Below are 19145 nucleotides of genomic sequence, written 5' to 3'. Positions count from 1 at the left end.
AGTCTCATAGGAAAGGCTCTGAATACTTATGTAAATAAGGTATTTCTGTTTTTTGTTTTTGTTAAATTTGCAAAAATGTCTAAAAACCTGTTTTTGCTTTGTCATTATGGGGTATTGTGTGTATTGTAGGTTGATGAGGATTATTTTTACATTTTAGAATACATCTGTAAAGAATCAAAATGTAGAAAAAGTGAAGGGGTCTGAAAACTTTCCAAAAGCACTGTATTTATGAGTACACAGTGTGTCACGCCCTGACCTTGGAGATCCTTTTTATTCTCTATTTTGGTTAGGTCAGGGTGTGACTAGGGTGGGTAGTCTAGTTTTCTAATTTCTATGTTGGCCTGGTATGGTTCCCAATCAGAGGCAGCTGTCTATCGTTGTCTCTGATTGGGGATCATATTTAGGCAGCCTTTTCCCACTGTTTTTTTTGTGGGATCTTTTTTTTTCAGAACGTCACGTTTCGTTTTCTTCTGTATTGTTTTTGGTGAGTTTCATATTTATTAAACATGTGGAACTCTAAGTACACTGAGCCTTGGTCCATTCATTCAGATGAACGTGACACAGTGAGCTCTTTCATCATTCAACTTTTATCATGAGGAATTGAATAGGTTGTTATTTTCAAACAATTTCTGTGCCGTACTGTTTGCAAATTGGATCAGGAAGTATGGGTTACTGGTTGATTTAATGGAGTGTTGGCATTGAAAGGCTGTGTGGACTGGACAGGGCTGAGGGAGGGAGGGAGAAGTGGCTGCTGGCAGCTGGTCGCTGACTGCTTTGGTTGCATATCACCACTGTCTGCAATGCCCTTCACAGCCCTATAAACTCCAAGCTGTGCTTTTATAGGGGTGCACAATGTTTTAATGGAGGATGATATAAAGCTTAGCCTTCCTTTTACAGGATGACTTACACTTCATGATCAGCTGGTGGTTTGCCATAAAGCAAGACTAAGCCCGGTCATTTGACTGTCTATTTACTTATGAATTTGAGCTCCTGAGTGGCACATTGTTCTAAATCACAGTGCCAGAGGCATCACTACAGACACTGGTTCAATCCTGGGCTGTATCATAACCGGCCATGATCGGGAGTCCCATAGGGCGGTGCACAATTGGCCCAGCGTCATCCGGGTTAGGGGAGGGTTTGGCCAGGGTCAGCCGTCATTTGTTAAATATGAATTTGTTGTTAACTGACTTGCCAAGTTAAATAAAAGTTAAATAAAAAAATTTAACAAAAATGAATCATCGAAAGAGGGACCAGACTTTCATCTATTATACTCTGATGAATACACAGACTGAACTAAATAGAATCATATCAAGTATACAGAAAACAAAATATCACAGTTAAATAATCAGTCATCAAAATTCAACTATAATTCCATTTGGACTTGACCACACTTGTTTTAGCCCAAACCATTCCTCTAGCTACTCCAGCAAAATAATGTATAGTACAGGTGGAGCAATGAGGATAGTTTTTTTTTTTTTTTTACCTCAAGGAGATCTGAGGCATCAGACGTTTCTCTGAAATAACTGCTGTAAAACACCAGAGGAGAGAGATCCTTACCTGGTGGATGGAACGGAGGTCCTTGCTTGCTCAGTCTGCCTCAGCAGAGGGAGGAGAGGCAGCTCATTTGAGCTGCCCGCTGGTGTGCCACAGGACACATGAAACACTGATGGACTTGATAGATTGGTGACAGCACCAGGGGGCTTTGGGAGAGCGGAGGCCAAGGGCTGACAGGATATAAATCCAGCAAGCAAACGTAATCTGTATCAGGTATGAGAAAGGCTCCATACAAATACCTCTCAGAAGAGCCAGAGCTTTATAATGAGAGGATACTCAGTGGAAAGGGGAGATTTGGTTTTAAGAAAAAACCCATGGTGTGTGGCCACAGTCAGATTTGCGTCAGCAGTAAGATTACTGTTCAAGCATGTTATGGTCTTCACAGATTTTGCTTTGTTTTATTGTTGTGTATTTCTTGTCAAGTGTCCAACAAATATATTATAATTTGTCATTTGAAACATTTCTTTAAAAGCAAATTATGATTAAATGTTTTGGTCGCAACTCATTGGTTGAGCCCCCTCCACGTCCTTCCTAATTGGAACAATTCACAAATGTGTCATTTGTAAATTGATCAATGTTTTCTTTACAATATTTAATGTTCATGTAAATATATCCCCAATCATACTTCCCTCAGCACAGTATATTTAGCAATACATTTTTACCATATCTCACACAAACGTTTTCAAATCAGGCATTGATTTTCTTTGGTATCAGTAATTAAAAAAATTCCCTGACATGTCAGAACCAACCACGAGAAGCTCCAAGAACACAAACATCACCGCCATTAAAGGGGTTCTGGTTCCCACCAAAATAAAAGAGGAGTGATGTTATTTTGCAGCAGTTTTAATCAGCCAAAGTAAATGCTGTCTGTGGAATCCTCAGGGGAAGCAAGTCAGTGACAGTGAGCTGCCACCTTCTATTAGCCAGTGTTGTGGTGAGGGACACAAAGCCCTTTACCTGGTGGAATCTCTCCTGTAGCACAGATAGGACTCTCCTACAGACCCTCCCATCATCTGTCTCTCTGAATGAATTGTAATGGAGAAAATGGCAATTGGTTAATGGAGATTGATTCAAAAGAAACATCAGAGGCAATCAATAAGGTTCACAGCTAGATGGAGCGGCATGCTTACTGCAAGTCATCTCAACCGCTGGTTATAGCCTACTTGCCACAAAGTTGGGCAACATCAAGCTGCCTGCTGCCGTGTCATTTATGATGAAGGCGTCACTCTTAGACTGATACTCTATGGATGACAGCGTTAGGTTCTGACAAACAGAGTGAAAAACTAATGGACAACTAGTCAAAGCTCAAACCAAATGTATTCACCCACTGGGTCAAACAGGTGAAAGACAAAGACATGTTTACACAAGTACATGTATTTATACCCTCTACTGGGCTAAGTTAACTCCTTGCACAACTAGCAGCCAATACACCTCTGTTGCTAGGCAGGAACTGACGTGGTTCCTCTCATTGGTGTAGTCATGGCCCTGCCTCCTATATGTGTATGTCATAGGACTGTTCCTTCTCACATCATCTGGCCTGACCTCCGTCCACATTCCTCACTCCTTCCTAATCCACGGCTATACAACCTTATCAGTGACTGAAACGAGACTGTTACTCTTTGCCTCTCTCCATAGGATATACGAGAGTTGATAATAACATGTTCTGACAGAATGACAACTTTCTGCACTCCAGTTTCTCACTCAGTAGATTTCCAAAAACCCAGTTCTAATATGGTAACACGAATAAGGAATTGTCAATATTTCAAGTTAGCCCTCCTTTCGGAAAAGCTGACCACGACTCCATTTTGTTGCTCCCAGCCTAGCGACAGAAACTAAAACAGGAAGAACCCGCTCTTAGGTCGGTTTAACGCTGGCCCGACCAATCGGATTCGCATCGCATCGCATCGCTTCGAAAAACAACATTGATGAATACGCTGATTCGGTGAGTGAGTTTATTAGCAAGTGCTTCGGTGATGTTGTACCCATAGCGTCTATTAAAACGTTCCCCAACCAGAAACCGTGAATTTATGGCAGAATTTGCGCAAAACTGAAAGAGCGAACCATTGCTTTTAATCAGGGCAAGGTGACCGGAAACATGGCCGAATACAAACAGTGTAGCCATTCCCTCCGCAAGGCAATCAAACAAGCTAAGCGTCAGTATAGAGACAAAGTAGAGTCTCAGTTCAGCGGCTCAGACACGAAACGTATGTGGTAGGGTCTACAGTCAATCACGGACTACAAAAGAAAAACCAGCCCCGTCGCAGACCATGATGTCTTGCTCCCAGACAGACTAAACAACTGACATGGCCCGCTACCAAAACCTGCGGGCTGTCCTTCACTGCAGCCAACGTGAGTAAAACATTTAAACGTATCTCACCCTCACAGGGCTGCAGGCCCAGACGGCTTCCCCAGCCGTGTCCTCAGGGCATGCGCAGACCAGCTGGCTGGTGTGTTTACGGACATCAATCCTTATCCCAGTCTGCTGTTCCCACATGTTTCAAGAGGGCCACCATTGTTCCTGTTCTCAAGAAAGCTAAGGTAACTGAGCTAAATGAGTGCCGCCCCGTAGCACTCAATTCCGTCATCATAAAGTGCTTTGAGAGACTAGTCAAGGACCATATCACCTCCACCCTACCTGACACCCTAGACCCACTCCAATTTGCTTACCTCCCTAATAGGTCCACAGACGATGCAATCGCAATCACACTGCACACTGCCCTAACCACTCTGGACAAGTATGTAAGTATGTAAGAATGCTGTTCATCGACTACAGCTCAGCATTTAACACCATAGTACCCTCCAAACTGACGGGCAGCTCCCAGGTGGCGAGGGTAGGTAACAAATCTCCACCCCGCTGATCCTCAACACTGGGGCCCCACAAGGGTGCGTTCTCAGCCCTCTCCTGTACTCCCTGTTCACCCACGATTGCGTGGTCATGCACGCCACCAACTCAATCATCAAGTTAGGAGATGACACTACAGTGGTAGGCTTGATTACCAACAACGACGAGACGGCCTATGGGGAGGAGGTGAGGGCCCTCGGAGTGTGGTGTCAGGAAAATAACCTCACACTCAATGTCAACAAAACAAAGGAAATTATAGTGGACTTCAGGAAACAGCAGAGGGAGCAGCCACCTATCCACATCGACGGGACAGTAGTGGAAAGGGTGGAAAGTTCCTCGGCGTACACATCGCGGACAAACTGAAATGGTCCACCCACACAGACAGCGTGGTGAAGAAGGAGCTTTTATTTCAAGGCCATCAAACTGTTAAACAGCCTTCACTAACATTGAGTGGCTGCTGCCAACATACTGACTCAACTCTAGCCACTTTAAAAATGGAAAAAGTAATGTAATAAATGTATCACTAGCCACTTTAAACAATGCCACTTAATATAATGTTTACATACCCTACATTACCCATCTCATATGTATATACTGTACTCTATACCGTCTACTGCATTTTGCCTATGCCGTTCGGCCATCACTCATTCATATATTTTTATGTACATATTATTATTAATTTATTATTATTATTAATTCCTTGTGTGTATACGGTAGTTGTTGGTAGTTGTTGTGAAATTGTTAGGTTATACTGTTAGATAATACTGCATGGTCAGAACTAGAAGCACAAGCATTTCGCTACACTCGTATTAACATCTGCTAACCATGTATATGTGACAAAAACATTTTTCATTTGATGTGAGATCGTTTGTGAATACAACCTCAATTGGAAACGGAGGCTTTGTATTGAAGGCGTTTATTCACTGTTTAACACAACACGGGCCAGAAGGTGACTTTTCGGTCAACATGGATTTCTTCTATAGACAACCAAGATAACTTTTTATAGTCCCGTACCCCTTCAAACATTCAACCTCCAGCTGCATACCCCCTCTAGCACCAGGGTCAGCGCACTTTCAAATGTTTTTTTCCCATCATTGTAAGCCTGCCACACACTACACGATACATTTATTAAACATAATAATGAGTGTGAGTTTTTGTCACAACCCGACTCGTGGGAAGTGTCGAATAGCTCTTATAGGACAAGGGCACAAATAATAATATAATAATAATCAATCATTTTGCTCTTTATTTAACCATCTTACAAATATAACCTTATTTGTTCACCGGAAATTGTGAATAAGGGTTAATTCACAGGTTAATGAGAAGGGTGTGCTTGAAAGGATGTTCATGACTCTGCAATGTTGGGTTGTATTGGAGAGTCTCATTCTTAAATAATTTTCCACACACAGTCTGTGCCTGTATTTAGTTTTCATGCTAGTGAGGGCCGAGATTCCACTCTCACATAGGTACGTGGTTGCAAAGGGCATCAGTGTCTTAACAGCGCAATTTACCAAGGCAGGATTCTCTGAGCACAGCCCAATTCAGAAATCTGGCAGTGGCTTCTGATTAAATCAAATTTTCACAGAACTGCTTGTTGCAATTTCGGTGAGGCTCTCTTGTTCAGATATTGGTAAGTTGACTGGAGGCAGGGCATGAAAGGGATAACGAATCCAGTTGTTTGTGTCATCCGTTTCGGGAAAGTACCTGCGTAATTGCGCACCCAACTCACTCAGGTGCTTCACTATATCACATTGGACATTGTCCGTAAGTAAGCTTGAGTTAATTTGCACACAAAAAATCATACAATGAGGGAAAGACCTGTATGTTGTCCTTGTTAATGCAGACAGAGAAGAGCTCCAACTTCTTAATCATTGCCTCAATTTTGTCCCGCACATTGAATATAGTTGTGGAGAGTCCCTGTAATCCTAGGTTCAGATCATTCAAAAAATCAAATCAAAAAAACATCACCCAGATAGGCCAGTCATGTGAGAAACTCATCATCATGCAAACAGTCAGACAAGTGAAAATTATGGTCAGTAAAGGAAACTTTAAGCTCGTCTCTAATTTAAAAAAACGTGTCAATACTTTGCCCCTTGATAACCAGCGCACTTCTGTATGTTGTAAAAACGTTACATGGTCTCTGCCCATATCATTGCATAGTGCTGAAAATACATGAGAGTTCAGGGGCCTTGCTTTAACAAAGTTAACCATTTTCACTGTAGTGTCCAAAACGTCTTTCAAGCTGTCAGGCATTCCATTGGCAGTAAGAGACTCTCGGTGGACGCTGCAGTGTACCCAAGTGGTGTCGGGAGCAACTGCTTGCACGCTCGTTACCACTCCACTATATCTCCCTGTCATAGCTTTTGCACCATCGGTACAGATACCAACACATCTATCTTGACCACCAAATTCCATTTGATGTCACAAAGCTGTCCAGTACTTTAAAAATATCCTCTCCTGTTGTCCTGGTTTCCAGAAGAGTAAGTCTTCCTTAATTGACGCCCCGTAAACGTAACGGACATATACCAGGAGCTGTGCCAGGCCTGCCACGTCTGTTGACTAATCAGCTGTAACGCATAGAATTCACTGGATTGTATGCTAAACAGTAATTGTTTCAGAATATCTCCTGCCATGTCACTGATGCGTCGTGAAACAGTGTTGTTTGATGGAGGCATTGTCTGAATAGTTTTTTGGGCCTTTTCCCCCAGCATTGTCCCAGTCATGTCCACGGTAGCAGGAAGAATGAAGTCCTCCACAATAGTATGGGGCTTGCCTGTCTTAGCCACTCGGTAGCTCACCATATAAGACTCTTCTAACCCCTTATTATTAATGGTATCTGTTGCTTTTATGCATGTCTTACTACTCAAAAGTCAACTTTATTCTCGCTCAAAAAATTCCTGTGGCTTACTTTTCAAATTGGCATATTGTGTTTCTAAATGTCTGCACAAGAGTGAAGGTTTCATCAAGTTATGAGATAGTACTTTTGCACATATAACACACTGTGGTTGAGGAAAGGCACTAGTCCCAATATAAGTCAACCCCAAATCAATGTAGATCTCATCATATTTGTGCCTCTTCGATGGTCCAACGTCCCTTGTCTGTTGTTCGGTTGTTTCCCGGGTAAGGGGTCAGTAGCTCTTCGGCTGCATCAGATTCAGTGTCCATGCTAGCTGGACTAACAACAAATGTAGAATTACTGATGCTAGCATTGGATGTGCTTGTGGAAGCAGAACAACTTGTGTCGTCGACAGGTGCAAGTGTAGTACTGCTGCTATTTTTAATTAAATCCTAATCAATCAAAAGTAAAACAGTTATTTTTACATATTTTTGCAAATTTATAAAAATTAAAAACAGAAATACCTTAAGTTTTCAGACCCTTTGCTATGAGACTCGAAATTGAGCTCAGGTGCATCCTTTTCCATTGACCACCCTTGAGATGTTTCTAAAACTTGAATTGAGTCTAACTGTGGTAAATTCAACTGATTGGACATGATTTGGAAAGGCACACACCTATCTATATATATGGTCCCACAGTTGACAGTGCATGTCAGAGCAAAAACAAAGCCATGAAGTTGGAGGAATTGTCCGTAGAGCTCCGAGACAGGATCCTGCCGAGGCACAGATCTGGGGAAGGGGTACCAAAACATTTATGTAGCATTGTAGGTCCCCAAGAACACAGTGGCCTCCATCATTCTTAAGTGTTTGGAAGCACGATGTTTGGAAGCACGAAGACTCTTTCGAAATCTGACTGCCCGGCCAAACTGAGCAATTGGGTGAGAACGGGAGGTGACCAAAAACTCGATGGTCACTCTGACCAAGCTCTAGAGTTTGTCTGTGGAGATAGGAGAACCTTCCAGAAGGACAAACATCTCTGCAGCACTCCATCAATCAGGCATTTATGGTAGAGTGGCCAGATAGAAGCCACTCCTCAGTAATAGGCACATGACAGCCTGCATTGAGCTTGCCAAAAGGCACCTAAAAGACTTTCAGACAATGAGAAACAAGATTCTCTGGTCTGATGAAACCAAGATTGAACTCTTTGGCCTGAATGCCAAGGTTCACATCTGGAGGAAGCCTGGCACCATCCTGACGGTGAAGCATCGTGGTGGCAGCATCAAGCTGTGGGGATATTTTTTCAGCGGCAGGGACTGGGAGACTAGTTAGGATTGAGGGAAAGATGAACGCAGTTAAGTACAGAGAGATCCTTGATAAAAACCTGCTCCAGAGCGCGCTCAGGACCTCAGACTGGGACAAAGGTTCACCTTCCAACAGGACAACAAGCACACCGCCAAGAAAACAGAGGAGTGGCTTCAGGACAAGTCTCTGAATGTCCTTGAGTGGCCCAGCCTGAGCCCGGACTTGAACCCGATCGAACACTTCTGGAGAGACCTTAAAAAAGCTGTGCAGCGACGCTCCCCATCCAACCTGACAGACATTGAGAAGGTCTGCAGAGAAGAATGGGAGAAACTCCCCAAATACAGGCATGCCAAACTTGTAGTGTCATAACCAAGAAGACTCTGTAATCGCTACCAAAGATGCTTCAACAAAGTAATGAGTAAAGGGTCTGAATACTTGTAAATGTGATATTTCCATTTTTTATTTTTAATACATTTGCAAAAATTCTATCAACCTGTTTTTGCTTTGTCATTATCAGGTATTGTGAGTAGATTGGTGATGGGGAAAAAGGTATTTAATCCATTTTAGAATAAGGCTGTAACGTAACAAAATGTGAAAAAAGTCAAGGGGATCTGAATGCACTGTATTTTTGCATGACCCAAATACTGTACCTATCAATAAACATACAAAGGAATCTTAATGTTTGGGGCTGCAGGGTAGCCTAGTGATTAGAGCGTTGGACTAGTAACTGAAAGGTTGCAAGTTCATATCCCCAAGTTGACAAGGTACAAATCTGTCGTTCTGCCCCTAAACAGGCAGTTAACTAACCCACTGTTCCTAGGCTGTCATTGAAAATAAGAATTTGTTCTTAACTCACTTGCCTAGTTAAATAAAAAAATGTTCTTGGCCTGGACTAAACTGCCACAACCAGGTGGGAAAAAAATGTGTTTTTATGGAGACACACAAAAACAATTGCTTCCCTTTCAAAAAGCATTGACGTGTGATTTGTGGGCAACTATGAAAAATAATTAGAATCGTGTAGTGTTAATACAGATGAATGCTCATCAGACCACAGCGGATGTCATTTGCTGACATGGGCTCAGCCACTACCACTGACAGTCTTCACTTTAGTAGTTCTGGCTGCCTGCTTGCATTACACAGCTGGCTCCACTTCATCTGCACACTGAATGCATTCCCTTTATTTATTCATTCATTTCCATGTGGCGACCGCTGTCACTTTGATGAATGGGAGCTGGAACTGGCCAATTGTTTTCACTCAGCAGACAAGTCTCCCATGCTTTGAACTTAAACGTCCTTTCCTGTAGGAGAGGGGCGAACTGTGTGCTACCCTCCGCCCGCCTTCACCCCCACTGACGTCCCCAGAGGTTTTCCTTATTGGAAGTCACCTGAGGATTCAGCCCTGTACGGTTCTATCCTGGCTCAGTGGTCTGAAATGCATCATTCCAGGTGGTTATTATTAAGTCAGCTCTGGCTCTTCTGGTGAGGGTTGATGAAGTAACAATGGTGGATGTTTAGAGTAACTGTGGTGGTGTGGAGGCCTTGGGGTGTTGACACCGCAACACAGCACAATAAAACACCGAAGACGGTACAACAAGGTACAACATACTTTACAATTGATACACACATAACAAACCCCATTCAGGGGCATTGTACACTTCACAGAAAACCTCACGAAACATTAGCGTACATTAACCAAGACTAGACCTGGTTGGGGTAAGGCGACTGGCTTGGACATAGGGTCATGTGCATTAGGGCATAAAAACCAAAGCAAGCAGAGGTTACGTCATTACATACTAGAGAGCAGGTTAGCGTTTTTCATCATCAATCTTGTTTTGGAGGCAGCTCTTCAGAGTGGTCACCAGCTGGCAGAGCCACAAAGTCATACAATCTGATTTTAAACCTAACCCTAACAGTAACAGTAACACTAACCATAACCACACTTCTAACCCTAATGCCTAACCCTAACTTTAAATTAAGACCCAAAAGCATTTTTACAATATAGCCAATTATGACTTTTCAGCTGGCCTATCTACGGACATAACCTTTAGTTCTATCTCCAGGACAAGACTAATGACAATAAACATCAACCTGCTGCTAGAGACCTACAGCACAGCCATCAAAGGAATATACTCCTAATGTCAGTGAAGAAATATAGGTCATGGCCCGGCGATAGAAGATGATTAATGTTACGTTTAATCAGATTGTAAATCTGTTTCACCTCTATGTGCTGTAAACCTGTCCAAGGTCACCTCTGGACATGATTTTGACAGTAATTGGTATGCAAAAACATTGTTGGATAAAAAAAAGGATTATTAGCTGTGTATGATTCATTTACGCTGACAAATCCTCAAACCTTAAAGTCCAAATCTGCAGTTGCTTTTCCCAACAGAAGGCTTACTGCTTGTATAGTGATAGAGAAGAAATATGGAGTTTGAGCGAAAGCATGGGGGTTTGGCCCAGCCATAGCCACTGGGCTGACCATGGTGAAAGGTGTGGCTCAAAAGACCTTCATCGTGCCTCAATCTGGGAGCCAGTGGAATGAGAGGAGCTGAGACTACTGCCGCCAGACTCAAACACAGCAGACACAGCCAACACGCACTGACAAGTGACAAAGTCACACACAAATGGCCAACGTTCTCCTATTCAGGTCAGCGTTGACATTGTTGCCTTTATAAAGTTAGCCTGATTGCTACTTGCTATCTAACGTTAGCTGCTAACCTTTGTGTTCAACAATGTAGCTAAAAGCAAATGTTAGCAAACTAGCTACCTATCTATCTTGTGTCTTGTTTTCTGATTGTTTTTTACTTACTAATAAGCAGTCTACTTTAACTAGCTACATTGTCTAGCATTTGCTAGCTAGCTAAAGCTAGATGTGCAGATTGTTGACATGACAGTATGTATGTTTTTTTATGATAATGCTAGGTGGTTGGCAGCATGTTTGCCTCAAGATCACCTCAGATCACCTTTTACCTTTATGATGCGTTTTGCATCATACTGTATGATGCATCAAGGCAAGTTTTTGCTCTATTGAAACTGCTTTATTTTGAAAACCTGACTGCTGATATGAAAAGTTTTGGGAAATTGTATTCCTAACAGTGGACTAACAGACAAAATATTATTTTAGAGTGTAGTATTCCTTTAAGATCCCTGTAGTGATGGAATCTAATCCTCATTAGCTGCTATTTTTAAAGGGCAAATCAAGGCAACAGAAAAAACACACTGACTGATCTGAATCACACTGGACAATGCTCGACCTGCCAATACATTGTGTCAACCAAGAGCATTGAATGAGCATTAACCTTTTGATTTATTGTGGACATTGTGACTGCTGCCAATGAAGAGTACATGCTTTATTTTTCACTGGAATACTCTGATGGATTATGGAAAGACAATCTGCAGTGTCACATATGCATACTGGAACGAATCAAAAAATGCATAGGCCTATCCACAATGTGTATGATGATGGATGACTGTGGTGTTGTTTGTTTGTCATGCAGCAGTTTACAGAGAGAAGATACATGTGTGTGCACATTCTTTTGGCAACTCAGCAGTTATTTTTGTTATTCACGATTGAGTGTATATGTACAATTCGCAATTCTGTGGTTTAAATCAGTGGCTTTGCTTGAACAGGCAACGAATCGAAAATGAAGAGGGTTATTTGTATTTGAACATGCCTTTACTAGAATGCACCAAAAGAAAATGTTAAGGATTTGCTTTCAATTTGTTCAGACCGTATCTACGTACTTTGATTCAATAACAACAAAATGTGATTCAAACCCTAATGGTGTAATCGAGAAGACGCCTAAAGAATGCCACATATTTCCTTGCAGGGAAATGGGATGCTAAGCCATTAACTCCCCCTCACTCTCTGGCTGTCCACACATCATGGCAGTAGAGGGCATCAATTATCAGCCTTTGTTTTCAGTTGCTTGTTATGTTGACAGACTCAGTTACCATGGAAATACCAGTGAACACAAAGCAGGGGGGAAACTGTCATTGTGAAACTACATTTGTAATCTTCTTACTCTGCCGATGTCAGTGGGTCATCTATGCCTGTCTGTGTTACCTTCTCAGAATTAACAAAGAGCACACATTGCCTGAGGAAGACTTAACACAGTGTGAAATTTCCCTTTGTGAGTCCTATCGTGAGTCCTCGCTCAGACAACATTTCTTTCATGCATCTCCTGTCAGCTCATGACTCATTGGATTTTCATCTTCCTTTGCCAGATAAGAATGATCAGCTTTTTGCCTAATCTGATAGGCATTAATCATACAGGTTACACTAATGCTTAAAAGGGAAGAATGAGAGGAGAGGTGTTCAGCTATAAGGTACAACCAGGCTTCAGAGAGTAGCACTTCTGAAGAAAGACAGAGTAGATGCATAAACGGAATACTAACCATGGAAAGTAATAACACAAGTGATATAGTAACATTGTTCACCCATGACTGCGTGGCCATGCACACTTCCAACTCAATCATCAAGTTTGCAGACGACACTACAGTGGTAGGCCTGATTACCAACAACGACTAGACGACCTACGGGGAGGAGGTGAGGGCCCTCAATGTCAACAAAACAAAGGAGATGACTGTGGACTTCAGGAAACAGCAGAGGGAGCAGCCCCCTATCCACATCGACGGGACAGTAGTGTAGAAGGTGGAAAGTTTTAAGTTCCTCGGCGTACACATCACGGACAAACTGAAATGGTCCAGCCACACAGACAGCGTGGTGAAGAAGGCGCAGCAGCTCCTCTTCAATCTCAGGAGGCTGAAGAAATTTGGCTTGTCACCAAAAACACTCACAAACTTTTATAGATGCACAATCGAGAGCATCCTGTCGTGCTGGTACGGCAACTGCTCCGCCCACAACTGTAAGGCTCTCCAGAGGGTAGTGAGGTCTGCACAATGCATCACCGGGGTCAAACTACCTGCCCTTCAGGACACCTACACCACCCGATGTCACAGGAAGGCCAGAAAAATCAAGGACAACAACCACCCAAGCCACTGTCTGTTCACCCCGCTAGCATCCAGAAGGAGAGGTCAGTACAGGTGAAACAAAGCGGGGACCGAGAGACTGAAAAATAGCTTCTATCTCAAGGCCATCAGACTGTTAAACAGCCACCACTAACATTGAGTGATTGCTGCCAACATACTGACTCATTTCTAGCCACTTTAATAATGAAACAATTGATGTAATAAATACATATCACTAGCCACTTTAAACAATGCCACTTTATATAATGTTTACATACCCTACATTACTTATCTCATATGTATATACTGTACTCTATACCATCTACTGCATCTTGCCTATGCCGTTCGGCCATCGCTCATTCATATATTATTATGTACATATTCTTATTAATTCCTTTACACTTGTGTGTATAAGGTAGTTGTTGTGAAATTGTTAGGTTAGATTACTTGTTAGATATTACTGTGTGGTCGGTAATAGAAGCACAAGCATTTCGCTACACTCGCATTAACATCTGCTAACCATGAGTATGTGACAAATAATTTGATTATTATCTGAATTGCCATTATTTCATCAAGTACTGCACATTTAGCAGCTGTTTATTGCAGGTTAGTTAAATGCCAAGCCTAACGAACATCTCTGTAAAATACGAGGAGCAAACACATACCATTCGTGTGAGCTCCTACATTAATATCTCATGACTGCTTTAAGCGCTTGTTTTGAGTGGTCTGGTTTTGATATGGAAGCACATCGTGCAAACAATAAGATATTTTATAGTGGTACAAAACACCTAATGTTACCATTGAAGAGAAATGTGGCATCTTGCATGGACTTAATTTGACCGGTATTCACAATCACACGAATACATATTTTGCTCCTCTGGGCAACAGGCTAATAAACAATCCACTCTCACATGTTTTCTTACCTTGTCAGGTGTAATATCTTTTCACAGGGAGATGTAGTAATTAACTGTGGTGTGTGACCAACATATTAAGGTTTTAATCTCTTTTCCTATACACTTATTCTATAGCAGCGTACAGATGGGTATCAACACTGTCCTATTCTATGAAATAAAAATGCACTCTAAACAAAAAACACACAAGTGTCAAATGGGTTTTCGGAGGATTTTTAATTTTATTTTTAATAACGTTCCATTGGGAAGTGCACAATTTCACTCCCTGAACTATCTGTCTCCATCGTGTTCCCCAGGCGAAAGACAAAATCACAGAAAATATTTCCCACGGGACTGCAGTTGTTACTTTTAATTCAGGCACAACGTGAGAGGCTGAGACAGAGTCATGAAAGAGTTGTTAGAAAAAGTCATGAAAGAGAGTTGTTAGAGAGCTGAATGTGTTTTTCACCACACCCAGAGAGCTGGCTGTTTCAGGCTAGGTGCAAGGTGTTGTGGGAATACAGAGGCCCAGCTGCACTTTGCAGATACACACCACTGTGCTTTCATGCCCAGACCCGTCAAAATGGCCCTGTCAGCTGCCTTTCTCAAGGGACCTGGTTTTGCACTACAGGGGGATTATAGCTTTTTTTTATGAAACAGCTTCATGACCAAAGGTGACTGGCAATTCCAGTCGGTTGCTGTTTTACAACAACAAAAGATGGGCTTTATATGGTCGTACATGCTATAGCTAATTGCATGGATTTGAATTTTGCATAAGCAATTTAGAGATGTAATTGAAGTACCCATAGATTCGCACAGTAATGATTACAACTGTTTATTTGAACTTCTTTTCACAACAATGTTGCAATGGATCCCCACCAGTGTTGCTCCAAAAAACATTTTTTTTGTGCCGTATCAGTGGATATCTGCAGAGAATCCTATCCCAAACTGTGACAACAGCTCCAAATGTGAGCTCACAAACTGTGATAATTGTAATCCCTGTGGCCCGGGTGTGCTAAGTGGCGTGCTAGAGAGCCACGTGTGTTACATTCCTATCTGACTGGCTGCTGTTAGAATGACTGACTCATCCACTATCATGGGACTTGAAGATTTTATGAAAATCAAATAAAAAAAAGCATTATTTACATCCATCTCAGGACTTCATGGTGCGCTTGGCGACAGATCAAACACCCATAATCTCAGCCGATTCAGAGGCCTGTCACTAGGGATAAAGTGTGCTCTGTCAGATAAGGTCTAACTCTTCTCTTTTAGTAGTAGCAGCCCTAAAACCTCCATACGCTATTTCTAAGCCAAGGGCTGGCCGTCTCACTGTAGATCACAGACATATACAGTAAAACACGAAATAGTCCTTTTAAAGTCAATGCCATAGGTGACCATCAATGCAGATCAGGTAAAAGTACAGTGCCTTACAGATGTTCCAGATTTGATGATGAAGTGGGAAAATAATATGTAGTAAGTTGTCTTGTTTTCTACAAGTCTCAATATCCTTTTTTTAAACTGAACATACATGTAGCCTCCTTCAAGACTATATCATGTGATATATCTGGCCATAGTTTATCCCCTGGTCAGTCTGACTGATGGAGGTTTAATATTGTGTGAAAGTTGATAAGTCCTAATCAATGATATATAGTACCTTCAGAAAGTATTCACACTTTTTCAACATTTTGTTGTGTTACAACCTGAATTTAAAAATAATTAAATTGAGTGTCACTGGCCTACACAAATTACCCCATAATGTCAAACAGGAATTATGTTTTTTGAATTTTTTACAAAGTAATTACAAATGAAAAGCTGAAATGTCTTGAGTCAATAAGTATTCTACCGCTTTGTTCTGTCTAACCTAAATAAGTTCAGTAAAGATTTGATTAACAAGTCACATAATAAGTTGCATGGACTCACTCTGTGTGCAATAATAGGGTTTAATATGATTTTTGAATGACTACCTCATCTCTGTACCCCACACGTACTATTATCTGTAAGGTCCCTCAGTCGAGCAGTGAATTCCAAACACAGATTCAGTCACAAAGACCAAGGAGATTTTCCTATGCTTCGCAAAGAATGGCACCTATTGGTAAACGGGAAAATAAATAAAAAAGCAGACATTGAATATCCCTTTGAGCATGGTGAAGTTATTAATTACACTTTGGATGGTGTATCAATACAACCAGTCACTACAAAGATACATGTGTCCTTCCAAACTCATTTGCTGGAGAGAAAGGAAACCGCTCAGGGATTTCAGCATGAGGTCAATGATGACTTTAAAACAGTTACAGAGTTTAATGGCTGTGACAGGTGAAAACTGAGGATGGATGAACATCATTGTAATTACTCCACAATACTAACCTAAATGACAGAGTGAAAAGAAGGAAGACTTTACAGAATAAAAAACATTCCAAAAGATGCATTCTTTATGCAATAAGGCACTAAAGTAAAACTGCAAGAAATGTGGCAAAGAAATTAACTTTATGTCCTGAATATAAAGCATTATGTTTGGTACTCAGTGATGTGTTGGATTTTCCCCAATCTTCATATTTTCAAGCATGGTTGTGGCTGCATCATGTTATGGGTATGCTTGTCATCGGCAAGGTCTAGGGAGTTTTTTTGATAAAAAAAAACAAAAAAAACAGGGCTAGGCACAGGCAAAATCTGGTTCAGTCTGCTTTCCAATAGACACTGGACCATAACCTAATACACAAGGTCATATATGCACTGAGTGTACAAAACATTAGGAACACCTTCCTATTATTGATTTGCACCCTTTTTACTTTCATAAGTGTCAATTCGTCAGGACATGGACTCTACGAGGTGTTGAAAGCATTCCACAGGGATGCTGGCTACAATGCTTCCCACAGTTGTGTCAAGTTGGCTGGATGTCCTTTGGGTGGTGGCCCATTGTTGATACACACGGAAAAATGTTGAGCGTGAAATACCCAGCAGTGTTGCAGTTCTTGACACACTCAAACCAGTGCGCCTGGCACATACTACCATATCCCGTTCAAAGGGGCTTAAATATTTTGTCTTGCCCATTCACCCTCTGAATGGCACACATACACCATCCATGTCTCAATTGTCTCAAGGCTGAACACTCCTTCTTTAACATGCCTTCTCCCCTTCATCTACACTGATTGAAATGGATTTAACAGGTGACATCAATAAGGGATAATAGCTTTCACCTCGATTCCCCTGGTCAGTCTACGTCATGGGAAAGAGCAGATGTTCCTAATGTTGTGTACACTCAGCATAAAACTGGAGTTGCTTACCAAGACGACATTGAATGTTCTTGAGTGGCCTAGTTACAGTTTAGACTTGGCAAAGCTTGAAGAATTGTTTAATGAAAAATGTACAAATATTGTACAATAAAGGTGTGCAAAATTCTTACCCAGAAAGACTATGAATACTTATTGTCACGCCCTGACCTTAGATATCTCTGTTTTCTTTATATTTTGGTTAGGTCAGGGCGTGACTAGGGTGGATACGCTAGTTTTTGTATTGTCTAGGGTTTTTTGTGTCTAGGGTTTTTGTAGGTCTAGGTGATTTGTATGTCTATGGTGGCCTGATATGGTTCCCAATCAGAGGCAGCTGTTTATCGTTGTCTCTGATTGGGGATCATATTTACGTAGCCATTTCCCTTTGGTGTTTGTGGGATCTTGTCTATGTGTAGTTGCCTGTCAGCACTCGTTTGTATAGAGTCATGTTTCGTTTTGTTATTTTTTTTTTAGTTTGTTCAGTGTTCATTCTTTAAATAAATAAGAATGTACGCATACCACGCTGCACCTTGGTCCGATCCTTATGACGAACATGACACTTATGTACATGAGATATTTCTGTATTTCCTTCTTTAATACATTTGTATAAACATGTTTTTACTTTGTTGTTATGGGCTATTTTGTGTAGATTGGTGAGAAAATATATTTAATACATTTTGAATTCAGGCTGTAACAACAACATTTGAAGGCACTGTATAGTGGTATGAATACCTTTTTGAAGGCACTGTACATGCTTATGGTGCTGCTCTCCATTGTGCTGCTCTCTGTTTTATCCAGTGTACTAAGTATGCCACCCAGTGGCTCCTATGTGGAATTAGGATACTGTATCTCTCAGATTACTACTGTGTCATTACTTGTTAAATAGACAAATGTATTTGTGATGAACACGGTATCCTGTCAAATTTTTATAATACTATTATTCAGTAGTATTTGTGGTGCATGGTAGTCGGGAGACGGAACAGTGATTTGTCTAGGCTTTGAGAGTGGGGAGACTGAAAAAGATGGCGGAAGCGGTCTAATGGTTGTAGAATCAAGAACAATTGGAATCTTGTCCAAAATAATGGAAAAAGTATGGTGAGTATTTATGAGTATGGTTTGTAAATGAGGAGCAGCTGATCGAATTACCAATCTTGAAGAATCCATTTGAGATATCCAAACTGGTGGAGAGAGTGCTGGGTAGAGTGAAGGCTGTAAGGATCACGAGAGGCAGATCAGAAAAAACGTGTGTTGCGTCTCACCCGATTTAATAAGTTTGAAGTGTTATGTGTGTCTCTTGGAAACAGGGCACCCCTCAAGGGGGTTATATCTGGCACATCGTGGGAAGTCGATGTTGAAGAGATTCAAAATATTCCTGGAGTGATTGATGCATGTCAAACGAAACGTGTGGTGAATGAAGAAAAAGTGAAGAGTCTATCTGTTCTTTTGTTTTTTGATATGGAGTCTCTCCCTACTCAAGTGTAGTTC

Source organism: Oncorhynchus mykiss, chromosome 11, assembly GCF_057628025.1.
Source record: "Oncorhynchus mykiss isolate SJ-2025 chromosome 11, ASM5762802v1, whole genome shotgun sequence".
In the NCBI taxonomy this organism is placed as follows: Eukaryota; Metazoa; Chordata; class Actinopteri; order Salmoniformes; family Salmonidae; genus Oncorhynchus; species Oncorhynchus mykiss.
Note: the sequence above shows the minus strand (reverse complement) of the source record.